Source organism: Argopecten irradians, chromosome 14, assembly GCF_041381155.1.
Source record: "Argopecten irradians isolate NY chromosome 14, Ai_NY, whole genome shotgun sequence".
In the NCBI taxonomy this organism is placed as follows: Eukaryota; Metazoa; Mollusca; class Bivalvia; order Pectinida; family Pectinidae; genus Argopecten; species Argopecten irradians.
Window position 1 is genome coordinate 18,404,248 of NC_091147.1, and position 14,305 is coordinate 18,418,552.

Consider the following 14,305-nt stretch of genomic DNA (forward strand, 5'->3'; position numbering starts at 1 on the left):
GAGAAGATCAAAATGTGTTTTCAAGGTGGCGGCCATCTTGGATTTCTGATAGTGCCGAAAAATAACAACACTTTGTCGGGACCATGTCAGGATCATTTCATGCAAGTTTCAGCCAAATCGCACCGGTAGAACTTGAGAAGAAGTTCAAGATGGCGGCTGTGGCGGCCATCTTGGATTTCGGATCGACCCGAAAAATAACAACACTTTGTCGGGATCATGTCAGGATCATTGCATGCAAGTTTCAGCCAAATCGCACTGGTAGAACTTAAGAAGAAGTTCAAAATGCGAAAAGACGGCGGACGGCGGACGACGGACGACGACGGACGAAACATGACGACTATAGGTCATCCAGACCCTCCGGGAACTTGAGGAACAATTAATTGCCAAATTCCCTAGTAAGATCAATTATTAATCAACAATTATCGTAATGTCTGCATTAATATGAATCTGAGTTTATAGATAACTACTTAAAACGTATGTTATTAAAAAGCAATTCATTATTTGATATTCAACTATTATACATTACTAGTATTTACTGAATGGTGTTATATATTTAAATCTTGCAGTCTCTATTACTGAAAATCGTACGGGTACATATTTTGACAGATGTGCCTTCAACCAGGATTGGTTTTGACCTGGCTCGAGGGGAACAAAGTTGAAATCATCAAATCAACCAACCTCACAGATTTAAAGGTGTCGCTGAAAAAAGGGAAGCTGTGGCTAGTTCCAAAACGGGAAATCATGTTGCCATTGGTAAGAATAAGATACTGATCTATTCCTGTGATATAATGGACATGGATTTCACAAAGTTTGTCTAATGTAAAATATGACTTTGCCACTCAAAGCTACAAGTTGTATGTAGCCATTTGGTCCTTTGGAATTGAACATCTAAAAATTGATTCAATTATTTCAGTATCTTATAATTATAGAGATTATTTTTTTTGTTATACAGACTTGGAAGTTAAAGGTCCATGCTACTGTATTACTACTCATACGTTCCTTTCCAATATGTAGGAGGATTAAAATGCCACCCTGCAACTTTAAAGTTGTATTTCTTGTATTTGCACTGTAACGCCATGTCGTTTTAACATTTTGAATATGGACATGTAACTTGATGATTTAGCTCCCCAAAACCATACTTCAGTCTATAAAAGAGCCGAAATCTAGGGATCATATGTTTCTGGTTTTGAATAAAACGTTTAATCTCCGCCATATATTCAGTACCTTCGGGTTTTGTCGGAATTCCGAATCGTATCACGTGACTGACGTCCACACGTCCTGCACGTGGTGATCCATGTAACTAGAATAAGTGCACATGTGTTTGTTTACGTTTTTCTTCTGGTTAATATAAGCAAATCGTGCTGGTTTATGCCCACAGAGCGAGTATTTGAAACAACTAATTCACACATTGCCGTAATTCAATTTTGTGTGTATCAAAAATTGTAATGTACGAGCATTAATTTCTTTGTAGATCCAGTCTGCTGAGATCGACCACGTGTTATATTTACGAAAAATTGTTGACATTTCTCTTGGTTTCACAAGTCTCGTGTTACTTCGAGATTGTCGCGACGATGTTCGGAATGATTCGGCATCTTTCGAACCTATTTTTACGTGTACACGTTAAAAAGAATTTTTCACTTTTATAATTAGAATACTTCCAGTGCTGCAACTTATTAGAAAGTTTAAACCTCGGACAGACGGAGAAAATTGTGTATAGCACCTATACAATTTTTACTATCACAAAAAGAGCGAAAGTGATAGACCATACAAATTTAAAGGGACAATTCAGTGTGGCTAATTCTATTACATAACCACGAAGCAAAATATGATATAAATGTATTGTTCTACATTCCTTATGAAACATATAACAAGAAATATTGACAAATTTCACGATATTTTTTAGTTTTTTTGTTGACACCGTTGAAATTCCAAATCGTTACGAATAAGTAGGTACAACATGTACGCTGTACCAATACCCGAGCCAAATTCAAGCACGTTAAACAAATGCAATATAACCACTGAGGATTTGATGAAATTATGTTTAGACAAGAGCATACATCTAATAACGTAAACACACTACTGTAAAAGCGATTTCATTAGTTCTAGACGACAAAAAATCTTTACTACACTGGCAAGGGTCAGGGTTTGGCATACCAGACATCCGACCACTACGTTTAATGGCGGACAGCAAACGAGTTTGTGCATTTCCTATACATTTCACTACAGTGGGTTTTTCTGGCATTTCACAGTAAAACCAAGTAATCTAATTTCTATTAGAACTGGGTTGTTTCCGAAATATGTGCAAATTTAATGTACTCTTAGACTGAATGGTCACTTCAAGCTCTTTATCTCTTTTCGAAAAAAAAAGTGTTTTCAGGTTTGCATTTACGCCGTTTTCATATCCTTTTGAGTAAAGAAAATTAAAAGCACCCCATTTTTTCTGAAACTCCATTACAATATTACATTAGAGGGCCCCATTGTGTCTCAGAGAATACCATTTATAGAACACTAAGCACAATCCCTGAACTTTTTGTTTTCAGTTTTTACATCTAATGTATAATCTATGAATATTTTAAATTGCATACCTACATGTATATTGATTTTACCTATTTTAATATATCAATTTCTATAATTATTCTTTATATATATCAACTACCACGTAGGGTTAATTGGTCCAAATATCTTACCTATGCATGTACATGTATTTTTCTTTTATTATTGGTTACAGACATCAGGCAATCTGCAAACAACATCTCTCTTAGAGCAAACAGCCAGATCTACAACAGAGGATAACCAAGAGGTAGGTATTCTCAATACTTACTCTTATATTCGTCCCTAGAATATGTCATAACAAAACTGAAGACAGTTCAGGAGGGAAAAACTGCCCAATCACAGGCCTGCAGAGACTATCTTTGAAGAATACAGAAAGTGCACACGATGCCGAACGTCAAAGTATCACAGTCAACCAAAGCTACTGTTATTATTTTTCATGTACATCAGAGGACTTAATTACCTCATCTGTTGTCGGACACAGAACCTTCAAATTAACTTTGACATATTCCATGGATGGATATAGCAATGGCCCTGCAGGTAGGGCATTAGAATTGTACCTGCTGCCCCTATTGCATGATCGTAAAAGGCGACTAAATTTAGGATCTTATCTTTTCTCTTCTTCCTAACTGACATCTTTCCTAATGCCTCCCTTGGCACCGCCTCACTTTTGGCCTTGGGTTGAGCGTTCGCCCCTGTGAGGAAGGCTCTGGGTTCTGTCCCCTGGCCGAGACAAACCAACGTCTGTAAAAGTGGTAGTTTCTGCTCCTGCTTAACGCTCAGCATACAGGGAGTGGGACGACTGGTTTGCCCGTTGTCAGTATAATGTGACCGGGTGGGGTGTGTTGCTTGGTGTCTTCGGCGGCATGCTCCAGTGATATAGCACTATAAAAAGGGCAAAAGTTCCACTATACAAGAAGACACAACATGAATATACCGCAGTCTCCCGAAACACGCACCTCGCACAACATACACGCAACACACCGCATACATGGGAGGCCGTCCTTACATGACCATAGCTGTTAATAGGACGTTAATTAATCAAACAAACAAACAAACAAAAGGATATAGCAACAGTGACAGTAACCCATGGAATATCGAGAATATCAGGAAGGGTGAACTATGTGCTTTAGATAATTTTAAAGTTATCGACCTTAATTTTGAAAAAAAAAATATAATCCATCCTATTGGGACAGATCGCCAGAGAAACAAGTAACAATACAATGATTTCTGCTGCAGTTGCTTTAATGTCATACCGACATAATTATATTTGTTCTTGTTGTTATTTTGTTTAGTACCATGCATTTATATATTTTGTCATTTGTTTTTCCCCTCATATTCTGACTTGGAGGATTTTGCATTGCGACCTCCAAAAGGACAACGTCCCCTAAGGAGAGCTGCACTCAGATTTCAGCATTCACGTAGGCTGAGAGTCAACCATGTAAACAAAATTTCATTTAATATATTGATTAAGATGTTCTTTTTCGTCTGAATAAAAGAAAAAATGCCACAGAAAAATTTATTTATAGATTGTGGGGCATTTCATTAAACAAAATACCCGGTATACAGATCTTGTGGTAGCAAGTATTAGAGGTGTGATGAGATTGAAGACGTCACTTTTTAACCCTCGGGCTAGGGAATATTAGTCTTTTCCTACTGGAAAAGTGTAAAACAACAGACGTAAATATTTATGCTTTGAAAATAAAATCCCTTTTCTTTTTTATAGCGATAACAGAAGCAAGTATTACGTGAAAATGCAAATCAAGAGTTACTTTATGTAAGTCGTCTTTATCTTTTTTTCAGAATCATGTGGCAGTTGAAAGTACAACAAACCGTGCAATGTAAGCTCCGTTTCGATATTCCAAAAATTACTATCACTGTCGTTGTATTTTCTCTTGGATTAGTCTGTCATAAGAAAACTGAAGGCACCTCAGGAGAAAAAAAACATGACAAATTGCAGGCCTCCAGACTTCTCCTTTGAACATTATAGAGAGCAACACCCATATTCAAAGTCATGATAGAGTGTACTGTTAATCGATTCTTTTGATGTACATTAAAAGACCAAATTACCTGCACACAGAGTACAAAGAGTCTTCAGTTTTGCTATGACATAGTCCAGGGGTTGATATAAAGAAAGTGAGAGTAACACTTGGAATAAACACAACAGTGTAATGGGTTCTCCTATTTTTATTGTAATTTGTGAATGCCGACGGTCGAACCACTACACCCCTGAACAAGAAGCTTTTGTCAAGGTGAGAGAGAGGATGCAACGACAAAAATAGATCCCATAGACAAACAAAATGTCCAAGTACTACTTTCTCTCTTGGAGAAAAATTAATAAAAGAAGCTTGATGTGTTCTGTGTGGGAATAATGGAACAACAGAGGCAAGACTCCAAAAGTCATTAGACTTTTCTATGGACGCCGTTACTCAAGTCTGAGGTCGTCTACTTCTGTCAGATACTAGTAGTCTACATCATTGTCGTCACGGCCATAGTCAACTTGTCATTAAACGAACAAAAAACTGAGCTCTGGGACAGTCTCCTCAGCAGTATCGGATATGCCTTGCCCTCGCCCATCTTAAAAAACCAGCATGAGTGACTTCGTTCTACCATGAATGTCCCGTTTTAGTATGTGTGTCAGCGGAACATGTAACCCTTCATGACATCTTCCACCAAGGTGTCTTCTATTGCATGCCAAGGGAGAAGTTAGTTTACGTGTCGACAACATGTTTCAGGGAAAGGAAAGCTATTTGGACGCGTTCCAAACTCGTGAGCGTGTCGGAAAAGACGTTTGCATCGACAGAAATGTCAAGAACTGCGCTTCAACAAGCCATTAACCGAAAGCGTCACGGTGGTCATGTACCGAAAATTTCCGGAAAAAACTACGCATCGATCAGTCCCGTATAGTCTTTAAACAATGAACAATCGTCAGATTGAATTTATTTTTCCTGGAAAAACTTTAACATTTGTGAATTTTTCGATTCATTGTTCATCGTACCAGAACAATTGTACTGTTAAAATTAATAAACGATATTATGCATGTCTTTACATTCAAAGGTGCACTTGGACATAACTAAGTTGTTAAAAGTGTGAATGACTGTTGACTTGTAAATTATTGTGTAGCTTCCGGAAAATGTTTTAAACATGTGTCAATTTACTTAAGTTAAATGCAGAAAGTGTGCTTAACGGTTTCACAATATTAAATTGTCTTTGCCAAAAATATTTTATAAATTGACATGATATTTCGCAGAGATACACTGTATGAAATGAATTATCAAAACGTAAACAATATCTAAAAATAAAACAAAATAATATACCAACGAAGCCGCAGTCTCCCAAAACACGCACCTCGCACAACATACATGCAACACACCGCATACATGGGAGGCCGTCCTTACATGACCATAGCTGTTAATAGGACGTTAATTAATCAATCAAACAAACAAACAAACCAACGAAGTACCTCATTTATAAGTCTATTTCATGTACACGGTTAGGATGACCACATTGCTCAATATTAGAGGTAGCTCGTATCCTACTGACATACGATTGTAAGGTTTTGTTCAACATGGACCAAAACGTTGATAATGGACTTGTAGAGATGTTGAGTTGTTGCTATAGGAGGAAGAGTTTTTTGTTTTAACAATAACTTGGTTTGACTAGTTTAACATCATATTACACCTCGTAACAGCCGGAGGTAATTAAGGACGAGTCAGCCTAAAATCGTGAAAGAAAGGCAGAATACCAGGAATGGAACTACTTATTTAATTAGTGGTCGGTACCCGGCAACTTTCCATATAGGATCCGAAAAAATCGCAAGTTGAAAAACATGCTTGTGGCAAATGGACCACGGTACGTATTACTGAAAGACAGACTTCATGCTTTGGAATATGATGTGCCGTCACTATTATGTATTTATTTCGTCATACAATGACTTATGTTCAAGGTCACATGAGGCAAGATTTCTAAAATCTTTAAACTAGTTATTTTCAAGTTCTGAAAGGCATAGAAACCTGAAATTGAACATGTAGCATGTAGAGATAATGGGCAACTTAGTTTGTTTATATGAATGGCCTTGACCAAATTTCTTGTTGGTGAAAAGTCCGTCAAATTGTCCAATGACAATTTCTAGTTTTGTTTGCTTTTGTTTCAATAGTGATTCTTCATCTTTTCCTCAAGACATAATAGAGGTAATTGATTCGGATGACGAGGAGCTGCAACAAGTGATGGATGCCAGCTGTACCAGTGAATCAATAATCCCCAGTACAAATATAAGGTTTGTCTACAAGTCTCAAAACGGAAATTCCAATGAATTTATTGAACTATCTGCCTCACATAAGTTTGTTAGGTAATTCTAAAGTGCTTTACAGTACATTACATTATTTTTGATACATGTATTTTAAATATACATAAAACTATTTTATGGACTTTGTAAAACATCATGCCTATACATTATATAATTATTACGGTATGTATATCACATGGTAGCTTTAGTTGAATATTACTAAGCTTCCGTTTTTGTTTCAGAACACCCAGCACTGTAGACATCAAGTCTCTTCTGGAAACATATAAAAAAACTAAATATGTTCGACAAACAAGAGATTATTGTTTAAAGAAAGAGGGTCCTAGAGTCAGCATTTAGGGCACTTAAACGTCCCCATTTTTATCCCTCGTGTAAACTGTACCTTAAGTTCAGCGGGGAGCTTGGAATGGACCATGGAGGTCCAAAATGTTTACGGTAGGCTTTCTTAAAACGTTAAGTGATGCTTTAACTGTGTGAATTTGTCAGCACTTTGGTTTATCTAGATTATCTCGAAGTTGAATGACCTTGTGGGATTTGAAATGATACATTTATAACTTGATCAGTGATTTTATTAAGCTTAGCAAAAACGTTGTTTTGGCTTTTGTCTACAGCTATTAAAGGCCCATTACCTTTCCGGAGCAAACTTGAAAGGTTTCTAAAAAACATTAATAGCATAACAAAATATACATAGATGGCCTAAGATGAGGTTACATGTATAACACCAAACATATGCAAGATTTCCTGCGTAATATATGATAACTGTGGATATTCATTTCGCTGTTTTGCCGTCTGGCGCAGGTCACATTCAACTACCGAGCGGTATTTAGGACGACGGCGGGGAACATAAGACGACCAGCGTTATGAAAATTTAATTTTATTTCTTTGAATTCAATTGTTCAGAAGGCGATGATAAGTGCAGAATTAAAGGTAAGTTGATAGCTTTTGCCACTCTATAAATTATCGATCTCTTTATACATTTAAAAATAAAAGCCGTTTCGGAAAAGTGGGCCTTTAAAGGTATAAATAATATTACTAAGGAAATCAAAAGGTCCAATACCTACCGAAACGGCTTTTAAATTCTGAATATGAATGTAAAACAAGATAATTTTGTAATGTCGCAAAAGTTAGTAATTTACTGTTAATACTACATTCATCATCAACTTCCGAACAATGCAATTCAGATAAATTAAATGTTAATTTTCATAACGCAGGTTGTCTTATGTCTTTCACCGTCGTCCTATTTACAGCTTGTTAGTCTCTCATACTTCTCTGCCCTGCAGGTAGGGCGTTAGAATTGTACCTGCTGCCCCTATTGCATGATCGTAAAAGGCGACTAAATTTAGGATCTTATCTTTTCTATTCTTCCTAACTGACTTTATCCTTCCTAATGCCTCCCTTGGCACGACCTCACTTTTGGCCTTGAGTTGAGCGTTCGCCCCTGTGAGGAAGGCTCTGGGTTCTGTCCCCTGGCCGAGACACACCAAAGTCTATAAAAGTGGTAGTTTCTGCTCCTGCTTAGCGTTCAACATACAGGGAGTGGGACGACTGGTTCGCCCGTTGTCAGTATAATGTGACCGGGTGGGGTGTGTTGCTTGGTGTCTTCGGCGGCATGCTTCAGTGATATAGCACTATAAAAAGGGCAAAAGTTCCACTATACAAGAAGACACAACATGAATATACCGCAGTCTCCCGAAACACGCACCTCGCACAACATACACGCAACACATCGCGTACATTGGAGGCCGTCCTTACATTACCATAGCTGTTAATAGGACGTTAATTAATCAAACAAACAAACAAATTGTTAGTTGACTATCACTGAGCTAGATAGCAAAACTGCGAAAGTTATTTCATTAGTAGCATAGACTACGTAACGTAACTTGTATTTATTTGGTGTGGTAAACTTCATCTCAGGCCATAAATATATATTTTCTGATTTTACTGTTGATTTAGGAAATATAAAAGTTTTGTTTGGGAAATGTAGAGGCCCATTACCTTTCCGAAATGGCTTTTAATTTTTAAAATGAGGATGTAAACGAGATCGATAATTTTATAGAGTCGCATCTTACTGTTAATACTACACTCATCATCATCTTCTGAACAATTTAATTAAAATAAATAAAATTTAACTTTTCATAACGCGGGTCGTCTTATGTTTCCCGCCGCCGTCCTAAAACCGCCCGGTATCACTGTCACCGCCAGACGGCAAAATAGCGAAATGAATTTCCACAGTTAGCATATAATACGCAGGAAATCTTGAATATGTTTGGTTCTGTAACCTCATCTTAGGCCATCGATAAGTAATTTCTTATGTTATTAATGTTTTTAAGAAACCTGTAAAATTTGCTCCGGAAAGATAGTGAGCCTTTGATGTTAGAATATCTGTAATTTAAAAAGGGGAATACTACGGAAGCCTATACGTGCCATGTAGTATTTTTTTCGATCTCGTTATAACAAGATAACTCTCTTGTCATAACGCAATCTGATTAAAATACAGATCCATATAACCACTCCGTTCCTCTTATCAAACATAGTGATAATAAGGATCTGTATTTTAATCAGACTGGTTATAACGAGATAGAAAATATACTACATAACATGTAAAGGCTTCTGTAATAAAATAATGACGAGCTGCATTTTCTACCTTTTCTGATCCGCACTGTAGGACTACTACTAGTATGTAGTATTGGGAAATGTTTGTATAACAAGATAGTTATTTTGGTATAACCAGATATGTATCTTGTTATAACGATGTAACTATATTGTTATTTAACTAGATAAATCATGGCATTAAAACGAGATAGAAAAAATACTACATGGCACATATAGGCGTCCGTATCATTTTCGTACGATATGTAGTTGTACAGGTTGTTGGAACGTATTAATATGTAACATTCAAATTTTGTACATGTAAATTAATCTAACCTAATCAGCAAATATTTATTAAATTCTCTCAAACATGGACAATGCATGACTTATCAGACAAATCTGGACTTTTTGAGGGTGTTAATGATCGTAAGAAAATGTCCATGCATAATCTGCAGGCTCTACAGGATGGACGTTAACGCTTGGCTGGTAAATTAGTCGGAATGAGCCCGATATAGGATTGTCCAGCAATGGGTTTCCTCAACAGAGTCGTTTTCAGAATGATGACAGGCCTGGAACCTGATCTCTAAGATTTTGATCTTCAACTGATTCCAGACACTGATACCAGGAATATTCTTCAGCAGGTATGTAAAATTGTTAAAGCTGGTACAGCTTCCTTCTCTAGGTCACTACTATATATTGAATAACAAACATTAGCTCTGTAGCTATGTTATTGCGACAGGTTTAAGTAATGTGAATTAGTACGCTGTACATTTGAACAACTCTCAACATTTTTTTATAATTTTAACAGCTTAAAAAAGTAGACTCTGAAGATTGCCGAGACACTTTTCTTTCCGATTATGGGGACTGGATGTTGGACCAAGGAATTAGCAACTGTTGGCGTCTGAAGATTGCTGATATTCCGAAAACGATCAATTGCTTGGTGAAACAAGCTATTTTCCACAGGTAAGTATTCAAAGACAATGGAAGTGTTTGACATGGTAATTTATAAAATAAATCGAAGTAATCATCCAGATAGTCCCATCAGTTTAAAATAGAAAAATATGTTTTAAAATAATCCCCGGAAAACTCATTGAAACAAATGAATAAACGAAATAAATTAAAATGTTGATGAAGATTTTTAATCCATATTGATCTCTAAGAGAGTTTGAAAACTGGCAGTAAAGTATATCTGATGTCATACATCTGTTTTTTATAGAGCACACCTTTCTAAATATTTACTTGTAGAACAGCTTCAGAAATTGAGCAATTCGCTAGAGGGATGAATGATGTATGTGGATTGACCGAAGAGATAAAGAAAGATTCTTGCAAGTGGGAAGACCTGATTTGCAATGAGGGAGAGGTGTTAACCAAGACGAAATTTCTTGAGGAGTGTGTAGTGAAATGGAGTGCTGAAGGTATCAACAAGAGGGGGAAGGAAGAAGATACCAACTATAAGTTTGAACTGCTCTTTCAGGACATTGAGGGTATTGGCTTAAAATGCTTACACATGTATGCTGGTGGATTGAAAGTATAAACATGCTGGTCAATTCATATCGCTCATCAAGTATCAATTAGGCTTTTTAGTTTTTTAATGGATTTTCTTTCTACCCAACATTGGCTGTACCGGTAGGTTCCTATTGGACCCTAGTTGCGCCCTATTTTCACCTTAAATCTTGTTATAAATCATTATTTGATGGACGCAAAGATTCTTCTGGAATCTCTTGTCAAAATATACAAAATTGAAATACATTTTTATTGCACATTCCTCTTTTGCAGAAAGCACTTTTCCGTTAACTTTTGGAGACCTTTTGGTGTTTATAACGGGTGCTGAAAAGATCCCCCCGCTGGGTTTGGCAGTTCCATTGAGATTCAGTTTTTTGATCATGAGAAAGGATCATTGAGGATGCCATTTGCCTTTACTTGTGCTTTGACCTTGAGCTTACCTCGTAGTACTGATCCAGATACTTTGCAAAAATTGATGATCAGGGCTCTAAACAATACCAAGGATTTTGAAAATGCTAGAAGTGTGATAAGATTTTGTTAATGGCATATAAAAAATAATTGAAAATTATTAGGGAACATTATGCAATTTTTATTATTCAACATCTGATCATATTGGACCTTTTTACCTATTGCCTTTTTTTCCTGTGTGCATCTGAACATTTGACTAGATGTATTTTATGAAATCAATTATCAATTTCTTAATCAAACTTTGCATGTAACTTACCATCAGTAGGATCTCAGACAATGTAGAAAATAAAAAAAATCAACATTCATTTACGGAGTTATTGCACTTTTTAAAATTCAAATCTTTTTTACTGAGCTTAGTCATTGAGCTATTGGAAGTTTCTATGCACATGTAGCCTAACATCAGTAAGATCTCTGATTGCAAATTCTCTTTGTAAAATATTGTTATTAGACCTTGACTGAATTTTCATTGGGCTTATTTATAAAGTTGTATAAGCCGTAACTGTGCGAAAATTTAAGCGTGTTATTTTTTCTTCAGTGATATATTGAAAACCATAAAGTTTAATACTAAATGTATCAAATCATTCAAATGGCTTCAGATGCATTTTAAACGCAAGATCTCGGACGAGTTGGAAAACCATAATCTTTCGACATTAAATAATTATGCAGAGTTATTGCTCTTTGTAATAATATTGCTATTGAACCTTGTGAATTTTGGACAAGATCGAACGAGTCTAAGGCTTTCCATCCTTCTCGTATATACATGTAGTACCATGTAGAGTATGATTTTTATCGTTTTTTAATCTAGACCTTCAAAACGTCTAAAAATGGTCTTAGGGCACTCTGGTTTGTCCATGATTATATAATCTGTAAATAATTCTCAGATCCCTGTGATAGGATATGGCAAAATTTAAAATCAATGAAACCTTATTGACCAATTAGTGTACAATCACCTTAATTTAGTTTTATCTTCAAAACTTGTGCATGTGTAGGAGATGTGACTTCCACAAATGTGTAATTGAACATCATCTACAGTTGTGAGTGGTTGACTACCTGGAAAATTTGTACATTTTCAAGCAAATTTACTGCTTGTACATTTTCAAGCAAATTTATTGCTTGTACATTTTCAAGCAAATTTACTGAACCTTTCAATTTTTGATAGCTAAGTATCAATCAAAATATAAACATGCGTAATCAACAAGCGTCTGATTGATCAAACCTAGTTAAATGGTCGTAAAGTACATGATCACGCATAAATTGAAATACCTGTTGATGACTATTGATTTGACGCAAACAACCTGACGCTCCAATGGATTTCTTTTTTTGTGTCACGATGAATTTTAAAATCGAATCTGTAATTTTTGATTTTACTTTTAATTCAATTTGGCCTTTTATTTCGGATTATTAATATAATGTACAAGCTTTATATCGTTTTTACCTCATTACAATATGTAATAGATTATGATTAACTTATTTCAAAACTATCTCCCCTTTGTACAGGTTAATTACGTCACCATTATAACATTAACAACTTACCTGTGATTTTACCTGATCAGTTAATGATCGGACAGTCGTGTCAGGCATTATGTATACATTAGCGACAGTGTGATGAGACACCGAAGCGCTGTGTCGCAGTAAACGATATTGTCCGATTGTCTTACCTTGAACTTTGATCTGAGTGGCTGACCAATCAGAATAAGGAAAAAGTTCTTCAGATAGCCTGTTTAGATTTAATTTCGTTGCATCGTTTAGCTCTTCACTCAGAGCTTGGACAAAGAATAAAGAACATCGGATCTAAACAGCCGTATATATATATGTAATTAACCCTTTGTTTTTACTATCTTTGTAATTTTGAAAAATCATTTATTTATTCATATTAGCTATTTGAAATTATGTTGTTAAATGATGTTGCATTTTTAGTTTTAAGTCATTCAACTTTTAAATACTGAACATATTTTTTTCATTAGTAGAATTATATGTATTTGTAATATATCCCACAGTCTTCCTAACAAAAGAAACAAATTAACAAATGTAAACTACATCTGCCATTTGTACAGGTTAATTACGTCACGTTTGATATTATCTGCTTTACCTTCAAATAAACTCTAAGGTAGACCAGTCTCTCTAAGATAACAGTTTAGTGTGAACTTTTGTAGTTCAGTGACGCGTTACCTTAATTAATTCATTTTTAGGTCACCTGAGACGAAGTCTCAAGTGACCTTTTCTAATCGTCTTTTATCTGTCGTCGTGCGGTGTGCGTCGTGTGTTCGTAAACAATTTACATTTTCGACTTCTTTTCAAAAACCGCTGAAGCAATTTCAATGAAATTTTGCACAAACCTTCTAAGGCATAAGGCCAATCAAAATTGTGAATTATATGACCCCCAATCCCCCAGGGGACTGTGGGAGGGGCCAAAAAAGGTAAAATTGACTAAGATTTCAAAAACTTCTCCTCCACTCACAGATGTGGTAGAATCAAATACTCTTCATAGATAGAAAGGTCTCAAGGCCCTCTACAAAGATTGTTAATTATATGACCCTGAGGTCTCAGGTTTCCCCCTGGGGAGGGGGTTAAGGTTACTATAGTTTATAATATAGTGAAAACACATTTTGGAGCATTACTTGGTCATTTATGATAGAAAATTAGTCAAATGTTGTCAGAATTATCCCTATGAAATTGAATTCTATTAACAAATTTTCCATGACTGACTCCCAGGGGCCTTAGGGGCGGGGCCAAATAGGCTAAAACTTCAAAAATCTTCTTCTAAAATTCTGGAACTGGTAGAATCAAATACTCTTAATAGATGGAAATGTCTTGAGGTCATTTACAAAAATTGTGAATTATATGACCCTGGGGTCTCGTGTTTCCCCCTGGGGAGGGGGTCAAGTTAACTAT

The 14,305-nt window shown here is 36.0% G+C and overlaps 1 pseudogene; it reads left to right on the forward strand.

Annotated features, from left to right (window-relative positions):
- Positions 1–606: 606 nt before the first annotated feature.
- On the forward strand, positions 607–11,763 carry LOC138307078 (uncharacterized; annotated as a pseudogene).
- Positions 11,764–14,305: the final 2,542 nt, after the last annotated feature.